Here is a 20,940-nt window from a genome sequence, read left to right as displayed (position 1 = left end):
TTGTCTAACAACAACAACAACAAAAGAATATCATATTGAAAAGTTCTGTTCTCAGCATTTTATACACCCTCAAGAATTATTTGTATTAGTGAAGGAAAAAGAAAAAAAACTAGAAAGAAAATGAAAACCTTTTAATAGGAAAGTAATAGAGGGGTTGAGAAAGTATTTTATGATCATAATATATTATGCAGCTGATCCTTAGAACTGAATCTAGTGGGAGTTTTCACAATGCTCTGATAAGAAAGAAAAGTTCCATGCTTACCACTGCATGCCATCTGAACCCATTTTACCAAAATAATGACAAATTAACCAATATTTTTAAGTGCAGAGGGCATATTTGCGAAAGAGATATAAGTAGAAGCATTACTATGTTTGTTCTTTGGAAGTCGTCACTTGTCCAATTTGAGGTCAAGTGAATATTTGATGTAGTGAAGAACAAGGACCACATATTATATTATCCCGTGTCGATCAGCATTGATGATATACTACCTAAAATTATCAGTGGGATTATGAGAGGATACACATGATGAAATAACTGAACAGATGCTAACTATAATTATAATGATGTGTATATCACAGTGATGTGATTAAATGTGTTTTTACTTACTTTTATACATCTTCTGATATATGCAGAAGTGCTCCTGGAAAGTGCTACTTTTTTAATATTATGAACATAAACAATGCTAGGTGGTATTGAGGCAGAAATAACATTGTAATTCAAGTCCTCCAATACTAATTTTCTTTCAGAATTTATGCATTTTTTTAAACTTGTTTAAAGTAATAAATCCTGGCATTTCAAACAGTAAATCTCCCTTTGGGATCATTAAGTTCAGTTTTTAAGAACCTGATTACACACACACACACACACACACTCACACACACACACACACACTTATACCAAGTTGTATATATCTTGCGTGATTTTTTTCATTCAAATAACTAAAATTGTTTACCTAAATGTGGGGGGTTATATCACCTACCATTCTATTGTGTAAATTAAAGAAATGTTTTTCTAGTATTTTGGACATGGGTTTTCAGTAATGACTCATAACAATAGATACTATACCCATACTCTATTTGCAGAACATTTTCAAAGAACTTAATGTAACCCATGGGGAGATTTTTATTTTTCAGTGTTTGGCCATACAAAGATAATGGCATATATAGTCTTTTTAAATCCTAAATAATTCAGAATAACATTTTGACTTTAATGAGGCTCTTTCATCTTTTTTCTATTTGAATTTTTTAGTAAGTTTTCTGACATGATTTGTTTCTTTTTACTCAATTGTTTCTACATTGAAAAGAGCTGTGTGAAAAAATCCATAGCAATTCTAAAGCAGATATTCATGCTTTCATAATTAAATTTAGTTTTAGAAAAGTCGAATTTACCTATTTAGCTATCTATTCATGCTTCCTTTTCTAATATACAAACATGATATTTTTCCACTTGTAATTCATTGATCATAATCTAGTGAAAATATTTTGATGATTGCATTGCCTGTGCCTGCTAATGGACCCACTGGTTAGCTATCATAGAGGGGTGGCCTCAATGAATTATCTGGCCTTATAAACCAACTTTTTAATCTAGTTTCAGGAGCAGAGAGGTTAGTCTTTTTGTTTATTTTTGTTTTTCTTTCCTTCCTCAAAGAAAATGCTTTATTCTTGCTTTATTAAAACTCTTGTTGATATAAATGTCTTTATAATTTTATGAAAAAAACTCCCCATTACAAAACTGGAAATAATGTTGATGTAGAGTCACTCTAACATTAGTAGGTTACCTAAATACTCTTATTTTTCAGCTGAAGTTTTATTTCAAGTTAGAGAAATGATTTGAATATTAAGTGTTCAAAATGCTGTAAAATCTAGGTTAACAAGAACCTCATTGGACACAGATAGAAAGAAGATTTTTAGAGTTACCTTTATCTTACTGCAATGACCACAACAAAAATAACATAATATTATTAAAGTGAGGTTAATGCTTCCTGGAAGCTAAGTTCTAGTAATACTGATATTTCACCCTCACATCCTACGTGAATGGGGGCAGCAGGACATCATTAACTTAGTGTTAAAGCAACAATCAAACTTTCCAAATATTTTGAAAATAACTTTCTCAATGTCTTACTGGAGTGCCACATCAGAGGCAATAACAGGATTACCATAACTTGAGGTACCAAAAAGAGAATAGACATTACCATTAAATAAATTTGAGAGCAAAATTATGAACATACTTTTTAAAAATAATGCTACAATGGTTTTTTACTCTGCAAAGAGAGACCAAAACACGTTTCTATGATTTTGTAGGAATTAAATGAGTTAATTTGTGCTATTTCTTTACATGATATGACTTATCCAAGAAAGCTGCAAGCAAGGGAGATCATTTTATGTGGTGCTCTGCAGGAAACGATTTATATAGAGGGATAGGACTTGCCTGATCAGCCTTCAGACTATTGGTCCAGAGCTATGAATCTTTTCTATAACCTACAATGTTGGACTATCCTTGATCTTGCTCTTCCAGAATAGCATCATTAAAGAACATTGAAATATACCTAATGGATTAAAAGGAGCTCAATCTCAATGGAAGATAGACTAATATAACTCAGTACAACTCAAACTTGTGCACTGTACCTATGCATTAAAATAAGATTAACCATTGATAAATTGAAATGACTGAAGAGGAGAGAAAGAAGTTTGACTTTTCCTCTACTATTTCTTTCATCAAGTTGATAGAGGATGGCATATATAATTATATCCTCTCTTCTATTAATACTGTGAAAAATGTTTGGGGATATTTTATGCAGCAAAAAAAAAAATGGAAGGCAAAGAAATGGTAAAAAAAAAAGTTACAATTATACAAATAAAAATAGAAATGCATATAATATTCATAACTAGTGAAATTTAAAACATTCAAAGATCCAAGAATGTTATATAAAATGAACTAACACATTGAAACCTCATTATAATATTTACTTCATGAGGTCTGAACTTGGTATGGTGATGTACTCCTGTAACCCCAGTGGATGGGGAGGCTGAGGCAGGAGGATACACAAGTTCAAGGCCAGCCTCAGCAACTAAGCAACTTAATGAGACCATGTCTCAAAATAAAAAGTAAAAGAAGGCCTGGGATGTGGCTCAGTGGTCAAGTGCTCTTGGGTTCAATTCCTGGTATGAAAATTAAATAAATAAATAAATAGTCTGCAGTGGAAATTCTTTGTAAATTGAAATTAATTTTAATGAATCAATCTGTCTTATTATAGATATAGTCCCCTAAAAATAGAAATTAGAAAAACAGAATAGTATTTGAAAAGAGATATATATTGAATTTACATGTGTTTTACAATTATAGATAAGTTTCCTTTTGTAAAAGATTAAAAATATACCTTTCAAATTCTGAAATATCCATTAATCAATTAAGACATCGCTCCTGAAAGACGCAGTGTTCCCGATGAACTCAGTGGTCTAGCACATCTTTCCTAATCCATATATCATGTGTGCTTCTTAGGTTGTTAATGAAGAGAATGCAAGGGTGTGAATAGAAGATGAGATCTGACTTTTTGATATCTTCTCTATTAAATTACAGCTTGCATTAAGACTATGGCACCAGCCTATCTTAATATTTTAACATTGAATAAATACTCAGGAAATGAAAGAAGCATGAAATCTTTATTACTACCTTATCTCTCATGAAGATTTTATACTTTAAAAGAAAATAAGATGACATTGTAATTATTTTTTCAGAAAACATAAATTTGACATACTTTTTTAGCCATATTTTTCCCAAAATGGGTGACTCTTACAAATATGATGTGAGGTTGAAAAACTCACAAATATGTCTGAACGTTTATTGACTTATGGAGGGATCTAAGGAAGACATTCAGTAATAAATTCACCCCATTAGTTCAGCCTCTGCTATAATGAGCCTATTATCTTTAAAAAAAATTTTTGTAGTTATAGATGGACAAAACGCCTTTATTTTACTTGTTTATTTTTGTGTAGTGCTGAGGATCAAACCCAGTGCCTCATGCATGCTAGGCAAGAGCCTATTATCTTTTGTCCCACAAAACAGAATCAATTCTTTGTTCTGATGGTTTTATCATAGTCTTCAAACATTGGTGTCATCAATTGTTCCTTCTCATCTTCAACTCTAAGAATTTACCCACAACCTCAACTCTAAGAGTTTACCACATTCCACTGATTCTATCTATAACAGTATATTAATTTGTCACATTCCACTAATTCTATCTATAAGAGTATATTAATTTGCTCCTTTCCATTCTTATTGTAACTATTCTGGATCAAGCATACTCTCCCACTACGCTTCTTCTTGTTTAAGAGACAAACTGTAAATTTGATATTGGAATTTTTTTTTAGCTATCATTGTATTTATTTTCTTACATTAAGAAAACAATAGAAATTATTGTCAGTCTCATGGATATAATATTGATATGGTACATATGTAAAGTAGTAATATATACCTATAGCAGAGGTATACTATTAAACATGAAGGACATTGAAAACTGCTGCACATAGAGTTAATTCATAAATATTGACTGGTAAATTGTCATTATTATTGTCATGTACATATTTGACTTTGTCTTCATTCTTTTTTAAAACCACACTATTAACTATATCTTTTGAAACTAGTACTTTAAAACATTTATCCTAATATGACATATATATGAAATCATATTCATTAGTTCAGGTTTTAAAGACTTCTGTATATGTCGAATTTATAGTTCTTGTATTTTGTCATTATTTCTTTATATCTATTGTCCAACAGCTATGTAAAATTTTGTGTAAGATTTGCAGCAAATCCAAGTACCTCCCACTGTTTCCCTTCAATTTCTCTGTACTCTGACCAAACATTTTTCTGTGTTAGAATTTCTTATATTTTTAGTTTCTCAGATCCTGAAGTCTTATTAAGAGCTAAGTAATTGTAAACTTTATGATCACAATGTATTATCAGGGAAAATATTCTCTCCATTCTATGAATTTTTATGCCTATCACAAATATCTTGTTTTTTAATTACTAACTTATCTGACTCATCAGACTATAGAGTCTCAATATAGGTCAGAAGTGTTCTTCTTTCATTGCCTTTGAAGAATCTATTTTCTTTCTGCAAGTTATTCGAATTCCATAATTTTATCAGTAACCAGCCTGCTTATTTTTTCCTCTTTCCTCCAGTAGAATGTAAGTATTATAGGGATAGGAGATTCGATTACCTTATTCTCCAGTATTTTACCCACGCTAAAAATAAAGTCTGAATTTAAAAAAGTTGCCAAAATATAGATATTAAAGTATGCAAAGATTTATAATTCTTTTTTTGCCACATTAAGTAGTCTTTAGCCAAGAACATTCAAGGTTTTTGGCACTGAAAAAGTCATACATCAAAGTATGTTCATTTTATCCCTTTCTTCTCAACCTCTGGTATTCTCAGAGTTAGAGATGGCATAAATTCCTAGGAAAAGTTGCAAGACTGGAAGTTTTTACTTTATTTGTAGCTACCTTTTTATACTTTCTGTTTGAAATAATTTTAGACTTTACAGAAAAGTTACAGGAATAATAAAGAACTCCTCTGTACCCTTAACTTTGCTTTCAGTAGCCATCATCTTAGTATATTCCTCCAGAGTAAGAATTTAACAGACATATAATACTAATGAACTATTGATTCCACCAAGTTTTCCATAGTTTAGTCATTTATGTCACTATAACACCCACTTAGGATAATCCAATTTTTTAATGGTTTATTTTGGCTAAGATTTAGAGGTTTCAGACCACGGGCAGCTGACCACAATGTTTTTCTACCTGTGTCAAGGTGTCACATCAGAGTGGGGAGCACTTGGCAGAGTAAAGCTGTTCACTTCATGGCTAAGAAGGAAAATACAGAAAGAGGAAATGGCTAGGGTCCTCCTATTCCCTTCAAGGGCATTCCTCCAATAGTTTGAAAACCTCCCATGATGCCCTACCTCCTAAAGTTCCACTATATCCCAATAGCATCATGGACTAGGGACAGAGACCATGGCCTCTGGGGGACATTCCAGTTGCAAACTATAGCTCTACTTATGTCCAGTCTTTGGCCCATGGTACAGTTTAAGAGACTACATTACATTTAGTCATTGTGTCTCATGTCTTTAAGTTTATGGAAATTTTGCAATTTTTCATTGATTTTCATGACGTTGGCACTTTTGAAGAGTACTAAGTATACATATTTTGTAGAATGTCCATCAATTAAGATTCTTCTAATGTTTTCTCATTAAAAATTTAGATCAGACTGAGGTTATAGATTTTTGGAAAAGATGCATGAAAGTAAAGACAGAGATTTGCTTTTAGATGGAATCAAATAAACTGTGCACTCAGTGAAAACATTCCAGAGAGGAAGAGTATTCTACTTGGTCAAAACAATGAAGCAGCCATCAAAACTAGAAATAGTTTAATATACATAAAAAACATAACAAAAAGAAACCTTGTGAATTCTGGTAGATGTTTAAGAATTTAAAGAGCAAGATAAAATGATATAGTATCACAATGGTAGTGTTTAAAAAACACATTGCCATTAATTCTATAAAGAAATAATTTTGTGGTTGCCAAAATTTCAGAACATTGTAAAACTTTCATATATTTCATTATTATTTAAATAAAATTTCCAATAAAAACCTTTCTATAAATATTTAATTCAAAAATTACATTAGAAAATAAAATTTAAAATACATTTATTTTACTTAATATTCAGTAAGCATTATTTTGGTCACTTTTTGGTCACCAATTTGATGAGTTACAAGTGTCCAAGATAAGTTAGTTTAAGGTTCACTGCTAAGAGCCAAGTATATGATGCATGGCATTTTTGGTCGAAAGGTGAGGCCAGCTAGCCATTGAGATGATATGATTATGTTAAGATTTGCATTCATATGGATATTGGACTCCTGCTGTTCACCTAGGCCGGCTACGGGACTCCTGGAGAGTTCCCATTGGTTGGGGAAGTACAGTAGGAGGGAGTTCCGGGGGAGGAGCTCTCTGCGGTTCCAAGAGGAGGCCGCGTGGGTGGAAAAAATCTTCCCGGGCGGTACCGGTACCGGACATTGGCGGCAGTTTCAAAAAATAAACTTTGTTCCTGCTTGAGTGGCTCGTGATTTTGTGCCCAGCCAGACTGCGGCAGTTCACTGCAGCTGCTAACAGTTTTCTCCTAATTTGCTTACATTAATTGATGTCAGTCAAATCAGGAAAAGACAGACACTGTTGATTTTGCATAATAAAGAATTAGTTTATTTCAAATTTGAAATAAGTGGTGACATATTCAATTAAATATGACATCTTTAGGTTTCAAAATTACTTTGGAGAAATACTTCAGAGACCAGTTTTCTACATAAATCTGACTTTTTGTAATTAGTTTATTATTTTATTTCCAGAAAAGAGACTTCAAAAATATTAAACAATATTGCATATCAAAGTAATGCAACACTTTTAAAGTAATAAAATCAATGTAAAATATAAAAATCCTAAATCAAATATATTTTTGTCCTTAATATGCAAATATTTGTTTTTCACTTTAACTATGATTTTCTATGTTAAGAAATCATTGATTTCAATGGGCTGGGTCTGTAGCTCAGTGGCAGAGCGCTTGCCTAGCATGTGTGAGGCACTGATTCAATCCTCAGCACTACATAAAAAATAAATTAATAAATAAAGATATTATGTTTTCCTATTCAACTAAAACATTTTTTTAAAAGAAATCATTTATTTCAAATGTTATTGTAATGTAATTTACAAGACCACTAATTGCCAATATTGAGGTGTTTGCTCCTTGCTGTTCTATTTTCCAACAAATCTCACCAGTCCCAGAACATTATTATGTGCAAATATATGGCATATACATTTATAAATTTGAATTCATTATTCAGTAGTGACTAAGCTATTTTAAAATTCAAATTTGCAAGATTTAAAATTTAAGCTTAGACTTGCAACATAAAGCATTCTGTATCCAGGAAAATTCATCCATGTAACTTAGTATTTTATAGCAATTTGAAACATAAAGGACATAAATACAGATGAGAATCTTTCATTTGAGTGGACTTAGTTATACATTTCTAAACTCATTTTATTTTTGCATAATTTAAAAATTTAGAAACATTTCACATATTTTTTTAATTAGAGGTATTTTGAGACCAAACTTACATCTAGCTGTACAATTTTATTTGTCTCCAACTAAACAAATTAAAGGTAATAATCACTATTATATAATAATTTAAATAAACAAATAACTTTAAGTAAATAACAATATACATATATGAATAAACATGCACTAGTCAGATATTTAGATTAAATACGTTTTATTGATGTATTATTATTTTACATAATATTGGTATTCATTATGCCATATTCATATATGCACATAACATGGTTTATCAATCTCATTCCCAATGTGAGATCTATTGTAATATATTAATACATGGACATAGCAAAACTTGGTAGATTTCATTCTCCAGTACGTTTTATGCCTTCTTCTCTTCCCTCCTTGTAGATTCTCTAATTGGACTTTATTGATCTCATGAGATTTTCATGAGATTTTCGTGAGATTGCATTTTTTTATTGCTTTATAAAATTTTTCTGTCTTCCACATATGAGAGATTTCTACCCTTGACTTCTGAGTCTGGCTTATTTCATTAGTGTAATATTCTCCAGTTCCATCCATTGACTAGCAAATACCACAATTTCATTCTTTATTGCTGAGTGAAAGTCCATTGTGTATATATACCACATTTTCTTTTCCCATTTGTCTGTTGAGAGACACTGTTAAACTGGTTCCATAAGTTGGCTATTGTAAATTATGCTGCTATAAATGTTTGTATGCATTTATTACTGTATATGTTGATTTTGATCCCCTTCTTCAGGACAATTCAGACTTTTCCTCTTGTGCACTAATAAGCACTAATAAGTGTTTTATTTAGCATCCACTAATAATAAATAATTCAGTAAACACCTAATTTTAAATACTCATAATAAAATCAAATTATTTTACACTTTGCTTTTAATCCACTGCCTCTTCTTGCCTACAGTTATAGTAACTTTGTGAACATGGTGAAAATAGTCACATACCTTAAAATATGCACCGTTGACAGTAAGAACACATAGCAAAGGTTTTTCCAACCTTAGCAACTACCTTTTAAAATTAAAACAAATTCTGTGACTCATGACTGGAAATAATATTGGTTGTTACTTTAGTTAAAATTATTTCAGTCACAACAAAATATCAATTAAAAGTTACATACATAATAAATTTTTTAGTTTTTCCAAAATAATAATTCCAAAGTACCTAATTAAGGGAAGTTTGAAAAACTATTTCTCATAATGTAGATAAAAGATGCTTGAAAATTTCAAAAAATATGTTTGTGTTATAGAATTATTTTTCTGATAATACTAGTATCACTCTCTTTTACTCTGGAGTTTACAGTGACTCTTCAGGGCCTACATCATCTTTGATATTTCTATTGGAGTAAATGCACAGAAAGATATGATAATCTATCCTTTGGATATAAACCTAGTATTGAATAGATCTGTAAAATTATAAAGGAATGCTGCCTCTCTCATACCATTATTTGATTTTGAAAAATAATCTTATTTCCCAGGAAAACATTATTAATGATAGTTTGTAATGAATATATTTTCTTTTAAATGAATTAACATGTTTGACATTTCTCATTTTTAAATTCAAATACAGTAAATATTAACCAATACAATTCACAAAAACAGAAGCTCTTTGGATTCTTCAATAACATTGAAGGTTACAAAGAAGTCCAAGTTGCCAGAAATTGAGAGCCATTGGTTTAATTATATATAAAGCACTCGGGTGCTTTTCATTGCCTACTTCTGTCAATACCACAGGTATTAACTTCTCTCACTTGCCCCTCCCAACAGTTAGGAGACCACTGCTGCAATTGCAGGTTATCACTTGCAATTATATGGTTCAGCAAAGACGACAGGAAATTGTTTCCAAGTACTTGTTTTTATAAAAGAGGCAAACCTTATTTACTGCAAAAATAAAATAATTGATGTCCTATCCCACAGAGAAAGTTTATACACGCCTTTGTTAAACCAAATCACTCGCAAAGATAATCATATGACTGTGGCTGGGACCAATTGTGAAACCTCTCTGGAAAGAGAAAGCAGAATGATTTCCTGAAATCTATAACTACATGGAGGGTGAACACTCACAATAAATAGGATGCCAAAAGCAAGAAAGAAATTTCAAAAATGGATTTTTAAAGAGGTTATATTATTTGAACCTATTATGCTGAGTTTATTTTTCAAAATCTGGCAGGTATTTGGCACTCTGACCTTCTCACATATGGCTGACCATAGTCTTTCTTCAACTCATTATATTCAGTGATTCTTGAGATTTTATGTTGAAATTTTTATGATAATTAGTATTTAAAATTAAAGTAGTACATATAGCAGGTTAAACAACTAAGTGATTATTTTTTTTTAAAGATAATTTGAGATAATCTGGTGGCCGGTTGTCAAATACAAAAAGGTGGGGATTCAAAATAAAGGAAGGCCACAGATATCAAGGAACATTCAGTGTATTTTTAAAAGAATATATAATCATAAATACATAAATACACATTTTTCCATTCACTAAAAATGAACTACACAGATGAAAGTGTGTGCCCTTCAAAACATTTACTTTGAGTATTTATCATCTACACGGCCACAGATTCCAGCAGGTAGTTCCCCAAGGATGGGTTATAATTAGACTCAGCCAATCAGAGTTTTTTCTCAGATCATTCACAATAGCAGCAACTTTTATACTTGCATATATTTATTGATTTATTTATATTTGTTGTACTTTGGTTTGTTTCTGGAACTTCAAACAGGAGTGGATTTTAATGTTGACTACATAACTCTGGTCCTATGCTAAATTTCTATGGCTGTCTTCATGTGAATTTTCTGATTATAAAATAATTAGCTAAAGAAAAAAAAATTGACAGTAGAGATGCTCAGAGACAGTCAACTTTGAAATGTATATACCCTTTCATATTTGCAAAAGTTATAATATCTTGAATTTAATTGCTTGATTGTGTGATTCATTTTGTTTGCAGCAAGAATTTTAGAGGCTAAATCTATTAAAGAAATAATTTACACACCTGTCACAAATGAACATGTCTGATAAATTCACAGAAATTTAATAATTTTGTTCAAGGATTTATACAAATCCTTGCCTGGTAGTTATTAAACATTTTTTTGTTAATTTGATGTTTGGTTTTAGTTTTAGGATAAGGATTCCAAACATGTACATTGTCCTTTTAACAGTCTCATTTTTCAAACAAAATTTAAATTAAATGCTTTAAGAACAATTTCAGAATGACTTCAAAAATATTTGTTTATATCCTTGTCCTATAATATTTGAGAAACGGGACTGATTCTCCTGCTTTAAGTGCATTATAGAAATAATTGAGAAATCTTTATTGGTAATATTATAGCTTTGGTTTTGTAGATTTCACATGCATATAGTTCTAAGATATAGTATTCAAATAAACATAAAACATTTTTATATTCAAATTAAGAACAAATTTGCATATTTGGAAGTATTTCAGAGTACCTACAAGAATAACTATATATTTTTTCTATTTTGAGAATAGAATGATTTTGATTTATATAACTTCTGACTAGTATCTCCATATACGCTTTTGTTATTTGTTTTTGTGTTGCATTGTATTTGGAAGTAATTAGCCTAGAAACAAACAACATGAAAATTTGACATCCAATTTACATCTTTCTTTGAGCAAGTATATCACCAGATAATTCAGTTCTAACATTGAACTGAATAGCAATTACAAGAATTTACTCAAATTAGCCAACTTGGTTGTATTTGATGGAGCAATTTATGGTTTTGCCCATAAATTTGAAGTTTCAATTTGTGTTAAATGTGATCCCCCTGCATCTGTATGGAAAATTTGCTTTGCTGATGGCAAGTTCATATCACCCTTATCTCTAGAGAAATTAGTTCAGTGTGGTGATGCATTACAGTAAAATTAAAATTAAATTTCTGTTGCCTTATAATAGTTTTTCATAATTACCTGACAACCTAGTTAACACCACCAACATATTTTCTGTTCTGAAAACCTAACAGGTGTTTGGTGGATTCTCTTCATCTGTTACAAATCAGTACTGATTCCAACTGGATATGTTCCACTCAATAGATGGACATGTTTTATACTTGTAGATATTCTGCACCTGTTCAAATAGTATCAGTTCCAAACTTGTCTTCCTAGTTGAAGCTGGTATTCTGTTCTTGACATCTGGCTTGTTTGATTCACATCATTGTCTTTATAGAACAGATTTATTATACGCATATTATTGCACCTGTCTCAAATTATCTAAATCTGTGTCTGGCCACATCATCATTCTCAGTAAGGTTATAAAAGAATATGTTGATCCATGTTGAATCATTTTTTGATTCATGGAAAAATTATAATTCAATTATTTTAAAAATAATCAAATTACAACTAGTTACCATCAAAAATAATGTTAAGATGAGGGTTTTCTGCTTGACCCATTTTTCAATTTGAAGAGCAAAATAGATAAATATTAAGTGCTATTAGATTGAAATGTACTCATTGAAGATGATGAAATTAAGTAAATGTGGTTATCCTTAGTAGGTAAGGTAGAGTTAACACTTGAGGAATTAAAAATAAAATGTGTTCTCTTGGTACAAAACAGTTTAAATCAGCTAATACTGGTGCCTCTGAAAGAGAAGAATGGAATAAACGAACAAAATTAAAAGAAGGAACAAGAGTGAAAAGAGTTCCTTTTTTATATTAGAAAATGCTATTTGTGGTTAAGATGTATTTTCTTCCTGAATTTTGAAGACTTGATATCTTAACCTGTTGTTAAGGCATCACAATTCTTATAAAAATCATGGGCTTTGGAAATAAGCATTAGGTATATTTATTTTCAGGTTTTGGGGTAAAAAGAGAATTGTGTTATCAATAATGTGTTATATATCCATAAGTTATTTTAATAACCACATATCTGTCATTCACAAAGTTAATTAGCTTTTTTTTTAATACAAGAATTCCATAATACAATTCATTAAGGTCCAGTTTCAATGATCATAACAACCTTGGCACCATTTTAAATCCAATGAATTTCTTCTTATAAACTAGATGAAGTGGGTGAAAAGAAATTCAGAAATTAAAATTTAATTAGACTTAGAAGAAATTTTATTCCCAAAATTAAGAGAGACAAAGAGACACTTTATACTTCTGGAAGTTCTCATGACAAGATAAAAAAAAAATCTATGCATAAACACTTGTGACCATTTTAAAAGTGAAAATAATAGCAGATGAAAGAATAGTTGACAGTGTTCTTTAAAAGGAAAACTTAGATTACACAGGTCAATTTCTCTAATATACAAAGAGCTAGTATAAAATTAAGAAATGTGTGCCTATAATATGATAGGCAAAAAATTTTAATTCAGCTTATAGCAAAAAAACATGCAAGTGTTCTGATATAAAACAAAGAGAAAAATATAGATTTTAAAAAGCACTAAAATAATTAAATTGCATCACACACTTGAATTTTTGTAATAATAAAAACAAATATATCACTTCTAAAAAATAACAATATAAAAGAAGCAGGCTATAAAAAGGAAAATAATAAAGTTACAGGTATAGAGTAAGGATTCAAAAGATTTCAAAGAAAAAAATTATATAAGTTAAAAAGTGATAATTTTGTCTGGCATATATTTAAAAAGATTTCCCCCAAATGGACTAATCTCACCAAATAAAGAACAAAACAAATAAGAAATTTTTAGTCCTATATCAAGGAAATTTTATTTCAAATATATAATTATTGATTGGATCTAGACTGCACCTAGAATAATCAATCCATGATCTTCAATACCTGAGACCAATCATAGAAAAATTAAAGGATTTTACAAATAAAGAGTATCCATAGGACATTGAAAATACTATATGTACACAGGAAGGCAGCAAATGGGGAATTCATATATTATATATTCCTCCACTTACATGTATAGTTCTTTATACCTTTTGAACAAACATTGTGATGATTAATTTAGATTGTCAACTTGATTGGTTGAGAGGGGTTTAGGATTAAGAGATTTCTATATGTGGGGAGGAGGGTTTGCGTAGAGATAATTATTTTGAGGCAGAGAAAACTGAGGAGGGAAACCTACCCTGAATGTGGGTGGCACTATCCAAACAGCTGGGGGCTTTATGTGGCAAAAAAAGGAAAAAGAAGAAGAAGCTTCATGGAGGCAAACTTGATTCTTTTTGAGTGGGTAGTCCTCTGTTGTTGTTCCCATTGCCTCTATGCTCACATTCTGCGTAGGCAAGAAAATGGGTTCCTGTCAGAGGGATGGGGTGGCTGCAAAATAAAAGCTATGAAAGTAGAACCATGAAATAGACACCAAAGATCAGAATATATATATTATAAAGTGGGAGCAGTGATGAGTTAAGCCGACCAGAGGGTGATGGCCTCTAAAAAAGATGGAGCCCATGATTGCTTTATTTATAGTGATACAGATCAAAGGGAATTAGGTAGATATAAGGTTTCAGTGTGTGAGGAGTCTTGTCTCCATGCTTGCTTGCGTCTTTAGAAAAAGGAGGGTATGGGTGGGGGTAAGTAGGCTGTTTAGTTTTTAGTGAGTTCCTCCAATTTCCAGTGCTGTGCTAGAACTTGAGCTGTGAGCTAGGACAGGGTACCATGTGAATCAAGTTCTCAAACCAGTGGATTTCTACTGGGAGTTCCTGATACCAGGCTCCCCTGCCGAACGGCTCAAGCATTGCTCAGTCCACACATGGGTCATGTGTGGCTTCCTGCAATTGCCCAAGGACAATGGACTGTAATTTCTACATTCTTCCATGGTGTATTCTCACCAGTGATTTTCTTAGGAGCTTCCAGGCCTTCGGTCTTGAACTGAGGCCATTCCTTCTAGTTCTATCTGAGTGTGTAAATCAATCTAATACATTCTAAATAAATAAATCTACATATATTACTGGTTCTGTTACTTTAGAGAACTCTTAACTAATACACATTCTGGTTTCAGGTGTGAGGCTCTAGAGAAACAGAATTATAAGAATAAATTTCCTTTGCAGTTTTATTGGGTTTAGATTTGGCTTTCTAAATTGGGTTAGGCTTAAATTTGCTAAGTTCTCTCCTTTTAGCAGTATGATAAGAATTGATAGCTCATGATATGAACTGTTTAAAGGATTACACAAAGTGAGTGCATTCAATTTTTTCAATTTACCACTTGTAAGAAGAAGAGTCTATTGAATCTATACATGAATCTTGTGAACACCTCTAGAAAACTGAGGAATACAGTGATTGTCAAGCACCAAAAAAGAAGAATGAGCTCAGAGATTAAATTTATCAGGTTCAGATGTGCATAATTAACCTAAAGGACTTCTCAGTGTGAGCAAATCTTCTGTTTTAGTCATAGGGCTAAGGTTCCTGAAAAACAAATGCATCCTGAAATCGGCTGATTTGCAAGGCAAACTTAACTCCTATCCTTGAAGGGTATTTGCAGTTAAAGTGTGGGCACTGCTTGGAAAAACCAGCATACTGTAATTTGGGATAGAGAATTGTGTGAGGACCCTGAGCAGGCTGGGGATGTTGAACTCCTAATTCCATTGTGCTTACTTTTCCATAGGAAGTGACCTCTCCATTTTCAGTGGCAGCAGCACCCACACTCCCATCCTCTGTGATATTGGTTTTTCCACTTCTGGAGTGAACTAATCCTGCATTGCCTATGGAAATAGTAATGACCTTCCATGATGCAATTGCTCGGCATAATAATGCTGATAGTCCTCAGAACCTAAACTCACCGAACTCTAGAGCTATAATTAGATCTAAGCAGGCCTCTAGAGGTGGGGTATACAGTGTAACCCACAAGGAGATGTGCTATCAACGCAAAGCAACTTTCTGGATTTTCTAATTCATTCAAGCAGAGATCCAGGGAACATGTAGGAGAATGGATTTTGAGGATGTGGGGAAATGATGGAAGGAACTTAAAATTAGACCTAAACTTATTAATATGGGCCAATTAAACAGAAATTCTGCATTTAATATAAGAGCTTGCAGAATTAAAATGTGTTACCAAATATTTATTTGGTTGTTTGGCCAACATATGGATTAAAAGATGGCCCACTGTGAATGAGCTGGCAATGCCTGATATCCTCTGGTTTATGGTTGATGATGTGATTCAAAGACCCAAAGAGACAGGATCCTGTAATGAATTTGCCATGTAAGACCTTCTTCTTCACACTGCAAGGGTCCAGGAGATTGGCTATTTACCAACACATTAAGACACAAATTTGTGAGGGGTGAATCAGCATCATGGATGAGCTGTTTTATTACTTTCTCTGTATGTTAGACTTTACCATGGGACACAGTCACTCAATCAGGAGACTTAAATGTGATGGTTATAATTGGATCCCAGTGTGGTAGGGACTAAGTGGAAGCACTCAATCACCGAAGGTAAGGTGGTGGTGATACCACAGCTCATTGCTGATGAGTTCTGTTTCCTGACATGTTGAAGTGTAATATTAGAGAAGCATGCCAAGGCAAGTATATAAAGCAGGGTTTATTTAAAAAGGGGTAACACAGACTTCTCCCAGGAAGGAGAAGGGGGCCATAGTTGGTATCCTAGTATCCCAAGAACTGAGGGTGTTCTGCCTTTTTTACACACCCTAGCTTTTGTTGTTGTTGTTCTGCTTTCTTCCCCCTTATCTCTCTTCCTCCTGCATATGTGACTTGACCTAGGATATGGCCAGGTAGGATGGCCAAAAGGTGAGAAGCAGATGGGCATGAGAAAGTGCCAAATGGGGTGATCCAGGCAGGAAGCAGCCCAGGAGACATTAATCAACAACGTTTACAGCTCCCTGTATGGATGGGGAAATTCTTGGGACAGGTTACCTTAGCAACAGTTTGGAGCAGGGGCAAGTTATCTTGTTAAGGATGGAAGAAGGGCTCTGAAGTCATTAACATTTCAATTCCTCAGAGGTGGTCTCCAACTTCCTGAACCCAAATTGGCCTGCATTCTCTCCAACTCAATTACCTAATCTATACTGACTACCTGTCTTTAATTATGGCTTCATTTGTACAAAATGGGCAGCAAATGAACAAAATGCTCTGGCTCATATAGATTTACAGTGCTATTTGATAAACTATAGTGTTTGCAGTGATGAAATAGACACAAAACCAACCAAATTCACTTTTAATTCATAAAGTAGAAAAATTCCAGGACAAAAGTACAAATATATGCCTTAAATCATAACATCAGAAAATCAAAGCTTCTCAATTAATATTCAAACTTATACCAGTTTACAGACCCCAACACCCTTGAATGAAGGGGTAGCCAGGCTCCCTTTGAGAAAGGATCCTGTATAGAACCAAAATGTTTTACTGCTAATTTTTGTCCTATCTTTCCCCAAAGGGATCTTTGGCATTTAATCAGAGTAACTGTATTTTGGAGAAAGGCAGTGATCACACCTTTTGGAGACTAATAGACATTGACTCATTTGGTTCCAGGAGTGCTGCGCAGACCGCGGAAGAAAAGTCACTCATGTGAACTTGGGGTGATGCAAATATACCACACAGACACAAACAAAATACCTTTGATATGAGCTTCAGGATGGCTTCCCTGTCTCCCAGCCTCAGGCTCCCCAAAGCGGGGCAAGAGAAGGTCCAGAGAGAGAGGGAGAGAGAGAGAGAGAGAGAGAGAGAGAGAGAAACATTGGGAAGTGGGCTTTTATTTGGGGGGACCCTGTTTCTTAGAACATTCTATCCAAAAAAAGGCAGAAGGGGTAGGATTACAAAGGAACAGGTGAGTGTAACTCCACACCCAGCAGGTGACTACTACACCTAGAGCCATGCCTTGTTATCCAAGCTGGGGTAATGCCCCAAGTTACTGTGGAAAGCAATAATTGTTTAAGACCCGGGTGCATCAAAACTTAAAGGTGTTTTCATTCAGGGTGGCTCCACACAGAGGAGATCCAAAAATTATGTGTCTCTCCACTCAAAGTAGGGGCTTATAGAGGTCAGGTAATCAATGGAGTTTTAGTCAAGGTCTGACTCAATGCATTCAGTGTGTCACTGAACTTATCTTATGGTTATCTCTACAGTCACAGAATACATGTACTTAGCCCTTGGCAGAATCTCCACATAGGTTCTCCAGCCTGTGGAGTGAGGGCTATTATAAAGGGACAGGCTAAATGGAAGCCATTAGAGAAGGAAGGAAGAAAGGAAAGAAGGAAGGAAGGAAAGGAGGGAGGGAGGAAGAGAGATAAAAATAAAAGGAAGGAAGGAAAGGTGGTTGATAATTTTTGGAACTGGGAGACTGGAAGATGTGCATATAGAAGACACCTTTAATATTCTTTCTACTTCTGAATATGTTTGGAAATTGTCAAAATGAAGTATTGAAGCAAAAATTAATCAACTCATTTTAAAATAATTCCAAAAGGGCCTGTTTGAGTAATAATATGCCACAAACTGAAAGGAAACTTCCTGAACATTGGAAGGTTCATTTTCAACCTTCAATTGATTTGGTTCACTGAAGGTGGGAAGTTTGTATAGAATTGTTAAGAAATCAAAAGTATATGGAGGTAGCTTGGTGATTACTTAGAGATTACAAAATCTCCAATTATTAAATTTCACAGAATTTATTTTTCATGAACATCATTCAGTGATACCTTTGTATTTCCCAGGAAGACACTAAAATAACTCTGTCCTAGGGAATTCGGGAGAGCTTTTAAGTTCTTACTTCATTTCCTCACTGATTAACAAACCATCTCAGTGGGTTGAATTTGTATTGGTCTGGGTGACTTTGTATTAAACTGTGACAAGAATAGTTCAAAAATCACCTTTTGATGGCTAGCATTTCTGCAAAGTATGGAAAAATATTAAATGATTTAAAATTTGTCTGCAATTTATTATTAATTTTATTGATGCATACTAATTATAGAGTAGTGGGTTTTATTGTGGCATATTTGCACATAAACAATATAATATGATCAATTTCAATCTTCAGTACTTCCTCTTGCCCTCTCCTTCTCTCTCTTCTTGGTTTCCTTCCTCTATTCTATTAGTAGTTTGTAGTTTCATTAGATTTCTTTTTTTCTTATTTTTATCTATAGCATTTACACATGAGAAAAATGTATGACCCTTTACTTTCTGAGCTTGATTTATTTTGCTTAACATGAGGTTTCCAGTTCCATTCAATTTCCTGCAATAACATAAATCCCCTTTTTAATTACTTAATAAAACTCCATTATGTATATATACCATATCTTCTCTCTCCTTTCATCTGTTAATGCACACCTAGGCTGGTTCCATAACTTGACTACCATGGATTGTACTACTATTAACATGTATCTCTATAGAATGCTGACCCTACTTCTTTTTGCTAAATACTAAAGCATGGTTTACCTGGATCACATGAGTTTCTTCATATTTTTTTTTTCAACCCAGAGAATGATGACTGCTCCTCAGAGGAAAAAAATATATTGAGTTTTATCAGGTCTTTATGCAGTTTATCTTATTTATATTTAGTATAAGACTTTGTGACTTTTCACCTAAAAATACTCAAAATCTTCTCTACAATTTCTCTTAATGTTTTAGATTCTAGTAATTGACCCTATCACCCAAACATTGGAATTTATACCTGAGACATAAATTTATTTGAGACAAGCAAATATGAGAAATTCTAATTTTATAGGGGATTTATGTATTGTTTCTGATAATCATAAAATATTCATTGTATTTAAATATTCATTTAGTCCTTAATAATTAAATTAATAAACTATTTAATTCTTCAAACTTTAACAAAAATCAAAATATTCTGAATTACTATTTCTTTGGTAGGAATATTTTATATGCAATTGTATAATGATACCCTAAGAAATTTAGTTAACATAAAATTACGGTTTAAAATATTCAGATGAGAATATTTGCTAGTATTTATAAAAATATTATGTTTTTAGTCAAATAGCAATATTAAATACATAAGTTTATTTGTAAAATTATATTTTATCAGATTGTCAAACTAATACACATATTCAGAAAAAAAGTTGTAGTATAACCTAGTAAAAAAAGAAAGCTAAAGTCCTGCATATTTCACATTTATAGATTTGATATTTAGTAATTATTTGATATTTGGTAACTTAGTTTTTATACATCACTCTCAGTCAATTCAATTATCAAATTTGATTGGAAATTTACTCTCTATCACTAGAGAAACATGTTAATTCAAAGCACTTACAACACTACATAAAGAATTTTATTGATCTGTTTTCACAGTCTTTTCTATGTACAAAATTAATTATCATTTCATAATGTTGACATCATAACATTTTTTTTGTAATTACATTTATGGGTGATGTTTGGTAGGTGAGCATTCTACCTCTTAGGTACAGATCCAACTCCCAAAATATTTTTAAAAATAGACTTTGTATTTGTATGGTAGATTTAGATTTATCAGGCTATACTAGTGTAGGTTTACCAAAGTCAATGTGTGGAAATATTTTGTCTAATCAGATAATTCAATTATCTAAAGTAAAAAATTAAGAGTTCATCTCATTGTTCTAATATACAGTATAATGAATAGCATAAAATAAGTGTTTCTGTCATTTTTAAAATTTTTTTCCATGGAATAAATATGTACATGTATTATGTTTTGGTTAAAAAACTATGACATAAGTTTGTTTTTCCTACCAAAATTCTGCCATAAATTTACACAAATCTATTTATGTAGTATCCTTATTTTTTCCTCTCTAAATTGGTTGTTATACATTGATAAGTTAAATATGCTATTGTGAATTTATTGGCTATCAATATTTTTGTTTATTGAATATATTTTGGGCTTCTCCACCTATTTATTTTAAACATGAAACTCGAATTTTACTTTTAAGTATAAGTTTATACTG

This window comes from Marmota marmota, unplaced genomic scaffold, assembly GCF_001458135.2.
Source record: "Marmota marmota marmota unplaced genomic scaffold, marMar, whole genome shotgun sequence".
NCBI classification, from domain to species: domain Eukaryota; kingdom Metazoa; phylum Chordata; class Mammalia; order Rodentia; family Sciuridae; genus Marmota; species Marmota marmota.
The sequence above is the reverse complement of the archived record's forward strand: the minus strand, read 5'-3'. Positions refer to the sequence as shown.